A 15,343-nucleotide genomic window follows, 5' to 3' on the forward strand; every position below is an offset into this window, starting at 1 on the left:
CAGTCAGCAGAAAACGGGTCCTTCTGCCCCACAAGGCACTAGAACTCGTGTCAGCACAGTAAACATCATATGCAGACTCACTTTTCCTTCAAAGAGGAGCGTGAGGTGCCAAGGAAGAGCATATTCTGATTCACGGTACTGTAAGGGAGGGGTGCTTCGGATGGAAGGAAGGAAGATGGTCAAGCTGCTGAGTCATCTTCCTGTGGTTCAGTCTGGTTCCAGGTCCCGGTATCCTCGCCTCAACAGCCTTTCTTCTTGAAAATGCTCTAAACTGGCATTCACATACTGTTGGCCTAGAGCTCAGTTGGAAACCAAGAGAAAGGAAACTATTTAGTTCTACCCAGTGTGGATAAAGAAGTCTTCAACCACCCTGTCTGGGGACAGCAATCTGACTGGAGCTTGAATTCCAGAGAGTTTGGGGGGAACACAGCCTCAGTGACTAATTAGTATGGTTCCCTTCACCTTGTTATTTGTACAAGCTGCCTCTAGAGAATCTTCACCATAGTGCTGATGGCTATGGTCTGGTCAAGACTTTGGCAGTCGGGTCTCCTGCCGCAAACCTACTCTTTTCATATTCCTTGTAAGATACAAAGCCTGTGGAGATTCAATCCAAGGACATCACTCTAGTACTACTAATCAAAATAACAACAACAACAAAACAAAATTAAGAAAAAAAAAAAAAAAACAAGAAATTTTGAAACTGTGTGATTTGGTCCCTAAACACAATTAATGACTTCACCATCTTCCCTAATAATCCCCAGAGTATATGACAAATGACAAGGACACTGTTGTAATAGCCACATGATAAGACTTACGATCCTTCACTTTTGATGCCTCTTATAATCTCCATAGTCCATGACTATATTCAACTAGATCCAGCATTTCTGAACAGCTTTTGTTTGCTCCAAAAATGAACCAGGTGGTCACTATCTAAATCTAATCGGTAAAATGTGCCAGCTTCATCAAGGCCAGTGTGAGGAGGACATACTCTGTGAGCAGAATCTCCTCAACACAGATCACTTCTCCCATAGGGTCTCCCCAGCACAAGGTGCCCATCTCTTTAGCTCCTTTTTCTTCTCCATAATTTTTCCTTCCCATGCCTGCCTGCCCCCACAAATGCAAGGTCCCTATCGGCAGAGTAGCAGGTCCATTCCCTGCTGGTGCATAGTCTAAGGCCTGGGTCAGAGCTTTGTCACTGATCAAAGAGCGGTAGCGAAGTGGAGAAACAATGGTTCTACCACGCACTATGGTGCTTGCCTTTCTTAGTGCTTCTCGAAAAACTTGCATCATTGTCTTTCTGTTTCCGATCCAAACAGATCCCTTCAAAATAAAGACCTCACCCACAAATACCATCAAAGCATTTGTCCAGGCACAAAAGATCTCATATTTACACAGAGGAATGTTAAACTCCCCTGCACGTCTCCTGAGAGATTTCACATGAAAGATGAAAATGCGCTCAGAGTTCTAGAAGTCTGGCCCTTTCACTAATGCGCTGGCCTCTCTAAATGCCTCTCTGAACTCCTTTGATTTGGGGGCTATTTGCCTCTCAGCTTTCTTAGTCTTCAGGTTGTCTTTCAAAGACACATCCCCCTTCTTTGACCATTAGAGGTTCCCTTCTCCCAAGTGTCCAGTTCATCCTTGCTGAAAGTTTTATTTAAAAAGAAAACGCTGTCTGCTATGTGCCAGCCACAGATCCTGAGCTGGCAGATTTAATTGGCAGAGAAGTGAGAAAGAGAACAGTCCATGAGAGTCAGCTTGGCAAGAAAGAACTTAAAGTCAGAGAGAGAGAGAGATGAGACACCTGCCCTGCCCTGCCTTTTTCCAACGTGTCCCTTCCTCCATTAAAGAAAGGACACTCTCTCATTCTGCAAGGGCTCAGCATACTTTTCTGGGATCTGTCCCAGGGCATGGTCCCACTACTCAGTAGGTAGAGAGTGACTTCTGCCAAGTCACTTAACCACCCAATCTCAAGTTCCTCATCTGTAAAATTGGGATAATATTTCTCACCCGACATCCCAGGTTCCTAGCGATAAATATTAATGTCCATAGAGGGCTTTGAGATCCCAGGGTGAAGGATGCAGCAGAGTGTTATTTTTATGACGTTGCAGCTTCCATAAAGCATCAAATTCAATGAGAAAGAGGAGAGAGGGGGCACTGGGCTGGAACCAAGAATAATGTGGGCGGCTGCAGCCCAAGCCTCTCCAACTGCTAGCGCATCTCCACAGTCACCAGCAAGCCTGCCTCTCTTCAAGTCCTAGGGCTTTAGTTCTCATTGGTGACCTCTCTCTCTCTCAGTGTTTCCTTCTCTCCTTCTATGCCTCAGAATCCCTATTTAGCATCATATTAATATGGAAATTCATATCTCTGATATGGACCTGTGCATTGCAAATGTCAAGAGGCCTTGCCTGGCAATCTGCCGGTATTAACATGCTACTCAGCAGGGAGACTGTGTTCACGACTCAGGAGTAGGCCAGCCTTCCAGAACTGGCCAGGTGCCTACATGCCAACTGCCCAAGTAGCTGCTTCTGGCCGTCACTCTCTTCTCTCACAGAAGAGGAGTTTCAGGCCCCCAGGGCAAGGAAATGAAGAGCAGAATTCTATGCACAGGCCTCCATGTCCAAAAGAGAAACTGGTTTTATTTGAGGATAAAAATCCCTGATGAAAAATCCAATGAGGAAAGAATAACCGAGAAAATTAAGACAGTGGTATAAAGGAAGAGCGAAGTGGGTGTTGCGTGCTGCCTGAGCTCCAACTCTTTGACACCCTAAGAAGGCACTGTGAGGTCTGAAGAAACAGAAACTGATGCCGTGGGCAGTTATGATGCCAGGAAAAGAAATAAACCAAACTATGTCAAACCTCTCAATCCATTCATACATCTGTACATGTCTCCTACGCTCATTGAAGCTGTGTGTGCTGAGCCCACTAGTGGCAATGGAAACCCAGCTACAAATTAGGCTCCTATCATGCCTGTCTGTCACATTAGGGTCCCATTGAGCCTAGGAATCAGGAGCCTGATTTCTAAAGTGAGAGCTTCAAACTTCACTTTCCAAAACATCTTGGGCCCCTGTTTCCTACTTTCTTCGCCTTCAAGCCATATCAGGCTTTACCTGAAGCCCTCTGTGGAGAACTCTCCTCATAGGGTCGGGAAACAAATTACTGCCAGAATTGCACAAGCCAGCAATATGGAGGCTGAGGCCTGAGCCTGGAGATGTGGTGAAGGAGGTCTAAAAACCAAGCAGAGCAAACTCTTGCCAACTGAGTAAAATAGCCATTTCTTTCCCATGGAAGCAGCTATTGCCAGGTTGTGAGAAAACAACAAAAACAAAAGGAATATTAACATTTAAAATGTATTCCCATTGAAACAGAGTTCCTAAAGTAGAATTATGATCCTTTAAAATAAGAGCTGACACAAATCTCTGTTAGTAAAATGATGCCACTACTACACTATCTAAGTCCTGGTAATGCAGCCAGGCTCTGTCTTCACAGGCCAGATAAATGGAGCAAGAATGTTATTGAGGGGTCTGTCCCGCCCTCCGAGAGGATGGTTTGTATTCAGGGGGCACCCATTAGTGCTAATGAGAGCTACAGATGTAGCTCCCCAGGCACTGGGAGGGGGATGTCTTTTGGTATTTTCTGCCAAGGTTCCTTCCACTATGGCAGGTGCATTGAGATCCAGAAAGTCCTCGCTCATTAACACAGCTCCTTTCCGAGAGTCCTTTGCAAGCTAGCCCCAAGTAGGAGAGACTGAAATAGTCTTTCTTTGCCATGACAGCTACAGTCTTCCATGTTTTTGCCTGTAGATATCGTGCCACTAAAACATAGTCTAAGACAAATGCCATTTTAATTTGCTTTAGGCGATGAAGACCAACACACATTTCGGTGGAGAATGTTACGTGTTTTAATTGCCTTATGAAGACATAGCATATGCCCTGACACACTTAAATGATTAACAGATTACTCCAAATGCCTTTGGCATAGAATATCTATACATTCATTAGCCAGGACAATTTATCTTCTTGATAAAACTAAAATTACTTATACAGCAGGTTTACTTTCTATGATTAATAAATGATAAAAATCTAAATTATCCGTCTGAAATGTCTCTTTTGGCCATTAATCTCACATTTATCAGCTTCTATCATACATATTATTAATATAAAAATTCAATGTTCCAAGTATTTCAATTTGCTAAGAAAAATGAAAGATATTTAATGCAAAGAAGCATCCAAATTAGTAGGAAATTCTACATTGGTTTTGAAGCAGTCAGGGAGTAAACAGTTAGCTTTAAATATGCATTTTAAAAGCAGAAGAAACCCAGGGCACATGTAGGCATCAAAACACCCCCTCCTCAAGGATTTCTCTCACACACATACTTCCAACAGCAAGATGAGAACTGCAGGAGTGTTTGGCATCATTCTATGTGTGTTTATGAGGACAAAATTCAGATTGTGCTCAGAAACAGAGCTGGCAGCCTGTGATGTAAAATCTGTAAAAGGTCACCATGCTAGGTTTGTATGTGGCAAGAAAGTGAGCTCCAGCCACTTGAATTTGGTGGGAGGGGGAGGCTTTGGGAATTAGGTTCTTCGGCTAGATTTTCAAAATGTTTAAGACTGCCTGGCCTCTAATGATAACTGATCAAGGGAATCCAGGATAGTGTGTTAGCACCTCTGTTCTAGAGAACCTTCACTGAAAGTCCTGACGTTGATCCTAGACTTCTGACTTCCCAGACTGCCATTTCAATGGTCATCTGTTGATTTCTCTGATCCCAACTGCCAGAGTAACTGTGGAGACTGCGCCATGATTCCTCCAGCTGCCAGACAATGGAAGAGAGAGACATTTGCCTCTGCCCTTGGTCACCAGTTACTCACGTTGGTGACTAACTGCCCAGGAGAGCCAGGACTAAGTAGCTCCAGAGTGAATGCACAATCCTGCATTAGAACAAGGTGTGTACGGCCCCTTTGTACTCACAGATACACCCTGGGTCCTCCTGGGAGGCTGACAGTCTGCAGGGCTCAGGACATGAGTCACTGAACAAGGACAACTCTGTGTCACCCTCAGAAAACCACTATTTAGTGAAAAACATGGTCTGAAGAAGGGGCTGCCATGAACTTTGATCAGCCTCAAAAAAGTTACGACTGAAGCTCCATGCCTACCTCTAACTCTGATTTTTAAGGAAGAGGAAAGAAGCAGATTAGGAGTCTGAAGGGGTAACAGACAGAACTGAGCCAACCAGAAGATGAACAGTGTTGACAGCAGAGGGAACAGTAGATACTAAAGCTCAAGGAAAGAAAATGTTTGAGTACTTACCCTTCACTTACCACCAACCACTCACTGAGTACCTAGTATGTTTTTGGTACTACACCGGGTGGAAAGGACACAGGGGGTACTGAGAGACATGGACTCTGCCCTTTCTGAACCTATAATCTTATGAATTTTGGCGAATCACATATTAACTCTGTGTGATAAGAGAGTAGCAAGGGATGAGGACTAAGAACCAAGTCTGTGTATACACATCTGGCAGATTCACCTCACTCTTATTTATGAATGAGACTTGTGCTGAGTTCCACAGTGGGGTGTGTGTGTGTGTGTGTGTGTGTGTGTGTGTGTGTGTGTGTGTCTGTGTGTCTGTGTGTGCGTGGTACATCAGGAATATGGCATCAGAAAAGGACTCACACAGACTTAGCAGAAGAATTCCAGTGGAAGAAATAGGTAGAAAGTGTGGTTATCTGGTCTTAGTCCACACTGCTTAAGTGAACCTTAGAGGGGACTTGGCTACTATAATGCCAACTTGCCCTCATGGCATTCTTGATCTCAAAGCCTTAGCTTCCTCAGAGCACCAGCCACAGACCTTCACAGTACCTCCATGAGTCCTAATTCTGCACTCCAACACCACCTTCTACACCTGGACTGTAACAAACTGAGCAGGAAGTTAGGCTCAGCCCCACAATCTAGTCTCAGCCCTGCTCTGGAGCAGGCACTCATCACTGACATCAAGAACCATATGTGGCATTCGTAGAACATTTAATACATGCCACGTGTTTCGTATGCATCAACTCATTCAGACTTCACAGTAATGCTGCAAGGGTGCTGCTCTTAGGCTCTCCACTTTACCAAGGAGGGCAGAGCAAAGAAATATTCAGGGTCTCACAGATAATCCTGTGGTAAGTTCGGGGAGTAATACCAAGAGTCACTACCAGGAAACTTGGCTTGAGAGTGTGTTTCTCTCTCTCTCTCTCTCTCTCTCTCTCTCTCTCTCTCTCTCTCTCTCTCTCGTCTTGGTTTCCCTCAATTCAAAACGTCTGTGTAATGATGAAAGTGGTGAGGATTAAATTAATAACTTCATTATCCATCCCTGTTGACTACTCATACTCATGGCACACAGAACTCCTCCTAAGCCCAGCTATCTCCACAGCCTGTATTCAATCTGTGTGTTTCACAAAGATTTTCCAAACATTGAGTCTATCAATGCTGACATGTATTTTTTTTGAAATCCCTTCCAATTTACCATCATGAATGGTAGGTCAGTCAAGAGAATAGCTCCTCATCAAAACAGTTTAGATAAAGACAGGATAAATGAACATTACAGACATTTATATGTAGAAGATATATATTAGGAAGGAAATAAGTGTTTTGTAAATTGAGATAAGAGTAATTGGTATCTCTCTCCAGCTATCCAGTAGATCAGAAGGAACTAAACTTTCAAGCTATATTTGAACATTTTAGTTCAATTCCTCTATCTCCTTAAGTACCTATCTTATTTTAAAGTCAAAGTCAAAACTCCCCATGGCTTACAAAGGAAAAGAGGAACCAACTGCTCAACAAATCTCAACATAGCTTTCATCTTTCACTCTGCAAGGCATAAAGTACCCTCCTACATGAGAGTCAATGACTTACACTTAGGAGGGTGCAAACACATTAATAAAATGAATAAATACTCTCCATTGGCAATAAATTGCAAGAATGATTGACCTCATCACATCAAACTTTACAAGTGGCTTTGGACGCCAGCCCCATCAACTCTTAAATTAAAGGCAGGCTACCATGGCAAGCAGGAAGAACAATGCAGCTAGAGTCCATTTGGCTTTGAAGGAGAGCTCTTTCCACTTTATTCCTGTGTGGCTTTCCTAAGTGTTGTTTTATAACATGCAAAAGTGTTTTATATATATATAAGAAACAATTCCGTTAGCATACGACATTCCTGTCATAATATGAGTCAGGAACCAATCACGCTTGTATAAGTTAGAATTAATAATGAGGGTTTTAGGTGGTCAATGAGGCATGTAGCTAGGAAGTGGGTATGTTTCTGGGGTTATTAGCAAGTAGAACTCCCTTATGTTATGGGAACAAGTTAGATCCCCGAGTATACATGGGAGAAATATATATACCCTATGAAGTTAACCAGAATGAAGAGTGTGCTGCAGACCAAGAGACTTCCTCAATGTTAAAAATGATGGCAACCATATTTAGTAATGGGTCTGTGTGATGCAGTGAAGAGTCCTCTATTTAATCTGCTATAGACAAGAAAATGGGACATTACAGTAAAAAGATCACACACTGCCCTTTCTCTGTCTGAGTCGTGACCTCACATCCATAGAAACTAAAACAAAACAGAAAGCACTACATTCCAGAAACTACAAAATGAGTGAGAAAGAACAGTGGTGGGTTCTCTCTACCTATTCTCTGGGACACAATGAGCATTTCTCAGAAGGTAGATCTCAAAGCCCATAGTCAATAGGCTGCACTGAGTGAAGCATGCCTGTGGTTGATATGTTGTGTATCCTAATAAACTTATCTGAGGCTCAGAGAACAGAACAGCCACTAGATTAGACATGGAGGCCAGAAAATGGTGGCGCACACGCCTTTAATCCTATCACTTGGGAGGTCTGAGATCTGTCTGAATCTCTCTAAATTCAAGGCCACACTAGGAACAGAGCCAGGCAGTGGTGGCACACACCTTTAATCCCAGCACTTGAAATCTCATGTCTTTGCTTGGGAAAGACACATGTCTTTAATCCCAGGAAGTGACGGCAGGAAGCAGAAAGGTATATAAGGCATGAAGACCAGGAACTTTAGGCTTTTTAAGCTTTTAGTCTTCTGAGCAGCAGTTCAGCTGAGATCCATTCGGATGAGGACACAGAGGCTTCCAGTTTGAGGAAACGAGATCAGCTGAGGAATTGGCAAGATGTGGTTAGCTGTGGCTTGTTCTGCTTCTCTAATCTTTCAGCGTTCACCACAATACCTGGCTCCGGGTTTGTTTTTATTAATAAGACCTTTTAAAATTTGTCTTATACATACCACCTGTGGCTCTGTCTGTGAACCAAGAATGATTTCATACTTTTAAGTGGCTGAAGACAATAGTAACAGGAAAACATTTTCTGATATTCAAATGTCTATGACCATAAATGAAGTCTTCCTTGACCACAGCCACAGGCCTTGGTTTCTGCATTTCCCACAGCTCCTTGTGTGCTACAGAGGCAGAGCTGAGGAATCTCAACAAGGGCCTTATGCTGGTAAAGGCCAAAATATTTACCAGCTAGCCCTTCCCGGAAAAATTTTGCCAAGGCCTTGTCTAAGCCAATTAGGTAGTCTTTCAGTTTGTGAAATTGACTTCGCATGGCTTAGCTGCTCCCTGATCAAACTCCTTCAGGCCTATGACTAGGTTTTTAAATGTGCCAACCTATGTTAATCTCTCTCTCTCTCTCTCTCTCTCTCTCTCTCTCTCTCTCTCTCTCTCTCTCTCTCCTCTCTTTCTCTCTCTCTCTCTCTCTCTCTCTCTCTCTCTCTCTCTCTCTCTCTCTCCCCCTCTACCCTCTCCCTCTCCCTCTCTCTCTCCTTCTCTCTCTCTCTTCTCTCTTTCTCTCTCTCTGTCTCCCTCCCTCCTCCTCTTTCTCTCTCTCCCTCCCTCTTCCTCTCTCTTCTCTCCCTTTCTCCTCTATCTCCTCTCTTTCTCTCTCTGTCTCTCTCTCTGTCTCCCTCCTTCCCTCTTCCTCTCTCTTTTTTCCCCTCCCTCTCCATAATTTTGATTCCTATGATCATGATCTCACACCTGAGATGACTTCTATCTCACTATGGTGGTAATTTCTGTAACCTGCCGTAACCCTGAATCAACAGTGCTCTGATTCTCACCCAGTGACCATGAAATGACAAATGGAAGGAATCACCATACATGGGGAGACAGTACTGGAATTTGACACTGACTCTGAAAAGCTCCTACCAACCGTACTTCATGCCTCTATGAATAATGGTTTAGACTTTTGTCCTATTCCGAATTGTATGTTTCTTTCTATTTTCTTTCCAAACTGGGTCAATTGTATGATACATTATCATTTTCTAGGTAGACTAGACGTGACACTGTCTTAAATATCAACAACACTGTTTTTATTGCAGCCACCTTAAATGGTCACCTTTAACAGTCTCTTTTTGAAAGAAGAGACCAAGCTCCTCAGATGCAGTAGTCAGCAGGCACTTGAATTGTGTCAGAGCAAAAACCCCAAGAAGCATCACGATGGAGATGAAAAGGGCATCAGAGGCAATGTACAGTTTAAGGTGTCATCAGCTGACTTTGGACAGGCTCTGGACCTGTCTGGACCTGGGCTCTTCATTTCTAGTTTAGGGTGAGGTTGTCTGAAACAAGAGGAACTGTTCCTTTCTCTATTCCTCAATAGAAAATGCTCCCTCAATAATACTACTATCACAAAAATGCTGAGTGTTAAGCAGCAGTTTAAATCAGATTTGAGGCTTTATTTTGCTGTACACTAAAAACAATATGGGTAATGCTATTTATCTTCAAGAAATGGGCCTTAAATTAAGAAGAGGTAGGCCAGGAAACTATTGCTTTTTATTACACATAATTTACATGGTTTTGTTTTTTAAAGATATCATAAAAGCATTATATATTTTTAAATACATTTTTTTGAGGCAGAGTGTCATTTTACATTCCAAGACCGACCTTGAATTAACTGTGTAACCCAGGTGGACCTCAAATCCATGGCCCTTCTATCTCAGTTTCCAGAGTAGTATCAGGATTGTACACACATGCTGCCCACACCTGGCTTTTGTATGTTGTATTTAATTTTTAAATGTTTCTCTTACAGCTAGAGAAGGAATGATAATTTCTCCCAGTTCACCTCTTGCTGAATGAGGCTAGATATACTATTGAGTGTTTGACATACAACAACTTTACAACCATTCTTTGAGGTCACCGAGGGAAGCCAGTGGGACAAAATGACCAAGAATTCCCTTCCAGTCCCAGACTCTTTACCTTTGCCTCCTTTTGAGTCCGTCATTTTTCTCTCTGAACTGTTCCCCATTCACCAGCGAGGCCACTAACCGCAAGGCAGGTGGAAAGCTTCAACTTTTAAAGTTCATTTGTGTTTTTGTCCTCCCAACACACACACACACACACACACACACACACACACACACACACTCCACAAAAAATTAATGAGATTACAATAAAAAATATTTTATTTCTTCAAAACTTCAAAACAATCATTTAAAACAGATCTTGCATGAGATTTATCCCTTCAGGCTGAAATAAAGCATTAGAGTTTTTGTTAAGGGAAACATTTCCTAGAAATGAAAGAAAACAGAGCCGTAATGGAAATGTGAGTACAGCCGTCACAGTCACACCATCTAAAAGAACATTAAAACTGTGCAATGTTGAACTGCTCTAATATTATGTACATATATTATTCCACAAGAATAGCATTTCTCTAGTATAGATGGTTCTCACTCACTTAATTGGTGATCCAATTACATCCTCTTAAAAACCTAAAAATTAAGAACTCAAACACACAAAAGAGAAACTCTATTCTTAATGGTGTTGACATTTTTCCTATGCAGTCGCATCCCCTCAGTGGGCACGTATAGCCCTCGTTTACCAACCATCAAGGAGTTCCAACTAGTCTCTCAGAACTCAACAATATTTTCCTGGTAATCCCATTTTCATAATCACTGTTATGACTTCTATACTCCTCTCTCGAATCCTGATCCCTTAGTGAGCCCTGTTCCTGCAAATCCAAGCTTCTGATAGCCAAAGCCAACCTCAAGTGGGAAGAGACACTTAGACACCTACTATATGCATTCTTCTTAACAGACGATAGTGAGATAATGAAGATGATGATAGCAAGGTTGGTGGTTGTGGCAGTGATGGTAGTGGTATTTGTGGTCATGATGGTGGTAGTAGTGATGGTGGTGGTGATGGTGGTGGTGATGGTGATTCTGATGGTGTTGGCAGTGACTCCAATTATCATCATTTTACAGACTGGAAACAGAAGTTAATGTGATAAGGAGAAGGTTAAAACACTCTTACTAAGCAGTAGTAGACAGAAGTTTAAATTGCTTTCTGCTACAGACAAGCATTAGTCAAGTTTTCTCCTCTTTACAGACACTTGAGCAGAACACTTAACTAGATTTACAGTGTAGAATATACTCAGATGGAAGGAGAGGGGGAAAGGTGTGAAGAATGCCATGACACCTGTAGCCATGGCTGCTGAAGGGTCTGGAGCCACCCTCAGTGAGAGACAAACAGGTGTGTACTGCTGAGTCTGGGTTCCCAAAGTCCCATCCTGTACAGAGGGTGCAATTAATTCAGCTAAAGCAAATCTTTCCTTCAAGGAAGATTACACCATCATAGCACATCCCTGGTAAGGAAGTGCCAAGACCCTGGAAAATACAGGAAAAAAAAATTAACTTTCCCTTCACACGAGGAGAAGAAAATGGTTGCGTTTTAGGCCAGAGAGAGTGAAATGAAAATTATCTCCCACTGCTTATATGGGCTTGGATGCTCTACAGAGAGCTAATTTCTCCATCTTCTCATTTCCACACTTGTGAATGGGAGTAATTGTATAATTATTTCTACACCTTTGTTTTATGGACATGACCACACACGCCTAAGCATTGCCTAGGATGCCATCCACTGATTGCCTATTCTAGGACGTTTTCTTTCTGATTACTTAGCCCTTTTACCTGAAGTTTTATTGGGATATAGTCAGTAAATAAAAGTGTACACATTCCATTTCCCAGACAAGATGGACACAATGATAGCAATTTGATCAGAAGAACGTTCTTCTTTATGTAGATTTTGTCCTTGGAAGTGATCTCCATCCCGACATGTTGCTTACATTTCCTTTCCCCCACACCCCCAAGCAAGCTAAAGTAAGAAACCCCTACTCTTTCATGCCATAGAAGTGTCTGGAGTTTGGGATGAAAGGTTCTCCCTGCTAACTCTGGAACTGAAAATCTTTGCTCGGTACAGAGAAATGTTAGTAAGTGTGCTGTCATCTTCAAATGCACCTGTCTGTCTTTTTGTTTCACATGAGAGATGAGTCTGGACTCCTCAAGCCATAAGCATGAACAAGGTACAGTGAGTTGGAAGCTCCCACTTTCCCTGAGAAGCAGATAATTCTTTCCCTGAAAGCAGAAGGAAAGTAGGAAGGTCACCACCCCACCACTCCACCCCGAATACCCCACAGATTCCTGTTTCCTGATCTGGAAATATGTGGGTGATCCCCGTAGAGAAAGATACATCATTTCCCCAGATGGGGAAACAAGTTCTTTCCTCCCCAGGAACCTTCAAGTTTCTATGAGCCCATCTCCACCTCATCCATCAGAGAACAGGGCCTGTCATCAAATAATATATCATATCCTGAAAACACTCTGTCACAAGTGGTGCATTTCTTAAAAGCAAGGAGAGTGCCACATGGGATTCATATGACAGAGCAGGTGACCTAGCGGTCCACACCACTTCCTTGTGTAAAAACTGGATGGGAGTGGTCTCTACGAGAGGCACCTTGATAAAGACAAAAGATCTGGACCAAGCCTCCCACTTTTGTTAGCAACCTTTCTAAACTGTAGCCTTGAATTTGTCAAATAGTTTGCAAGGTGCCTTTAATAGTCAAGTGTTCTGTAGATAACTGAAAGAAATAATAAACCCTGTGATGTTGCTCAAGATAGTCTTCCTTCAATTGTTGGACACTATGACAGTCAGGTTATCATCTGTGCCAGGTGATGGCAGCAGACCCAAAAACATTTCCGCCCACTTTGGCTTCTCTACCCTATTCCAGGGTCCTCTCCAACATTTTCATCCAAGTCTCCAGCAATCACGGACATTGTTTTAACATTGCAAACACACTTCAAAGGCAGAATGCTTGCATCCAGGCCACTACAATGAACTGCCTTCCTTGTCCCTTTCTTCCCAAAGGTACTTCTGGTGTTACCACAGTCACTGACATGCCCAGCTCATGTATGATCCAGATGCTGTGTTCAAACTTTAGTCCTGACAGATGCCTACTCTTTTATGCCCATTTTACAAATGAGAAAACTAAGGCTTGGGAGACACACAGTAGCTTGTCCAAGATTAGAAAGCTCTTCTCTAAAAGAGTCATCCTCTAACCCAGGTCAAAACGAATATTCAACTAACCCAGAAATCAAGCAAGCAAGAATAAATGTGTGTATGTATATTGTCATTATTCTTACAAAATAATTTCTCAACCATACTTTTTGGCCTTTTTAAATGAACCCCATATAGAAGACAATTAATTGTGGTTAATTGCTTTGATACAAACATTGGTTTATTGAAAGGGAATCTTCTATTGAGTAATCTAACTTGAAGATATAGAAAAAGGGAGAGAACACATTTAGACTTATCTCTCCCAATAGCTTAGTAGTAAACCTAGGAGACTCAACAGCCAGGGTCCAGATCTAGCTGTGAAGCCTGGGAAAAAACTGCAATCTTGCCTTTTTCCTTATTTGCAAATCATAATGGCCCATCGCATTAGGCTGTTCTCTCAGATATCATCTGCTGACTTCCAAATACGGAAGAGTAGAATTAGATACATATTCAACACACATATATCACTCCTCCCTTTATCTTTCCAATATGGTAGCTTCATGACTTTCTTAAATGAATATCCCATGTTTATGATACCGTAACTATTTAAATTTTGCTCACTACTAGTTACACAGTACATCATCATTATACAATATTTTAAAATTATATTTCCACTAGATAATATTAATGGTCTTATTTATTATTTCTTTTGGGGAAGCATTATGCCAAATTCTTTTAAAGTCCCTCTCAATATGTGTGAACTCATCAGATAACTGATCAGTTTTACACACACACACACACACACACACACACACACACACACACACCTCTTTTTAGGAGTCTTTAATCCTTCCTCTCTGGTCTAGACTGGCTTCTTTCCAGGCATCCTGAAGGAGCACAGTCCTGAAGCATCCTTTTTCCCTTACACTAGAAATCCCTTGGCTTCTATCCGAGGTTTGGACCTCTTTATTTCTGGATCCCATACCTTCCTCTTTGTTGTTTTTATGGCACACATCCTTTAGTAGCTTTTGGAGAAATGTGTAAAGCACTTGCTTATCTAAAAACACTTTATTCTACATATCATCTCATTTAAAGATGTCTTCTACTTTTATTCCTATGACAGTAAGAGACAGCAACAGGATACTGACTTCTGGCATCAAGTAGTGTTTACCAGTATGATTCTGTCTTTGGTATAAGAATATATTGTATCTTCTTCTTAGTAATTTCAGTGTGTTCTGGCCCATCCACATGTAGATGGGAATGGCTCCCATAGGCTCATATATTTGAATACTTGGTCTCCAGTTGGTGGAACTGTTTGGGAAGAGTTAGGAGGCGTGGCCTTGTTGGAGGAGGTGTGTCACTGAAGACTTGCTTGGAGCTCTCAAAAGCCATTCTCAGTTACTCTCATATCCTCAGTTCTCCCTCCCTCCCTCCTCTCTCTCCCCCTCTCTCTCTGTCTCTGTCTCTCTCTGTGTGTCTCTGTCTCTCTCTGTGTCTCTGTCTCTCTCTGTCTCTCTCTCTCTGTCTCTCTCTGTGTCTCTATGTCTCTCTCTGTCTCTCTCTCTCTGTCTCTCTCTCTCTCTCTCTCTCTCTCTCTCTCTCTCTCTCTCTCTCTCTCTCTCAGCTACTGCTCCAGAACCATGCCTGCCTACTATACCCATGATTTCCACCTTGATGGTCATTGATTCTAACCCTCTGAAACTGTGAGCCCTCAATTAAATATTTCCTTTTATAAGTTGACTTGATCATGGTGTTTTGTCACAGCAACAGAAAAGAAACGAAGGCAGTGTATATGCTAAAAAGTTCTCAATGAAGTGCCTACATGTATAAATGTTTGTGAATGTGCATGTTTCTTTCATTATTCATTCATCAAACTGACCTTTAGTAAAAAGACAGATAGGCTATATTTTCTTGCCTCTCAAATGAAGTAGAGATTTTTTTGACAGTTTCATCTGTCCTGTGCTGCCTCAGTTTCCTACCATTACTTCATATTTCTGTTGTGAACTCTTC

The sequence above is a fragment of the Peromyscus eremicus genome, chromosome 10, assembly GCF_949786415.1.
Source record: "Peromyscus eremicus chromosome 10, PerEre_H2_v1, whole genome shotgun sequence".
Taxonomy (NCBI): Eukaryota; Metazoa; Chordata; class Mammalia; order Rodentia; family Cricetidae; genus Peromyscus; species Peromyscus eremicus.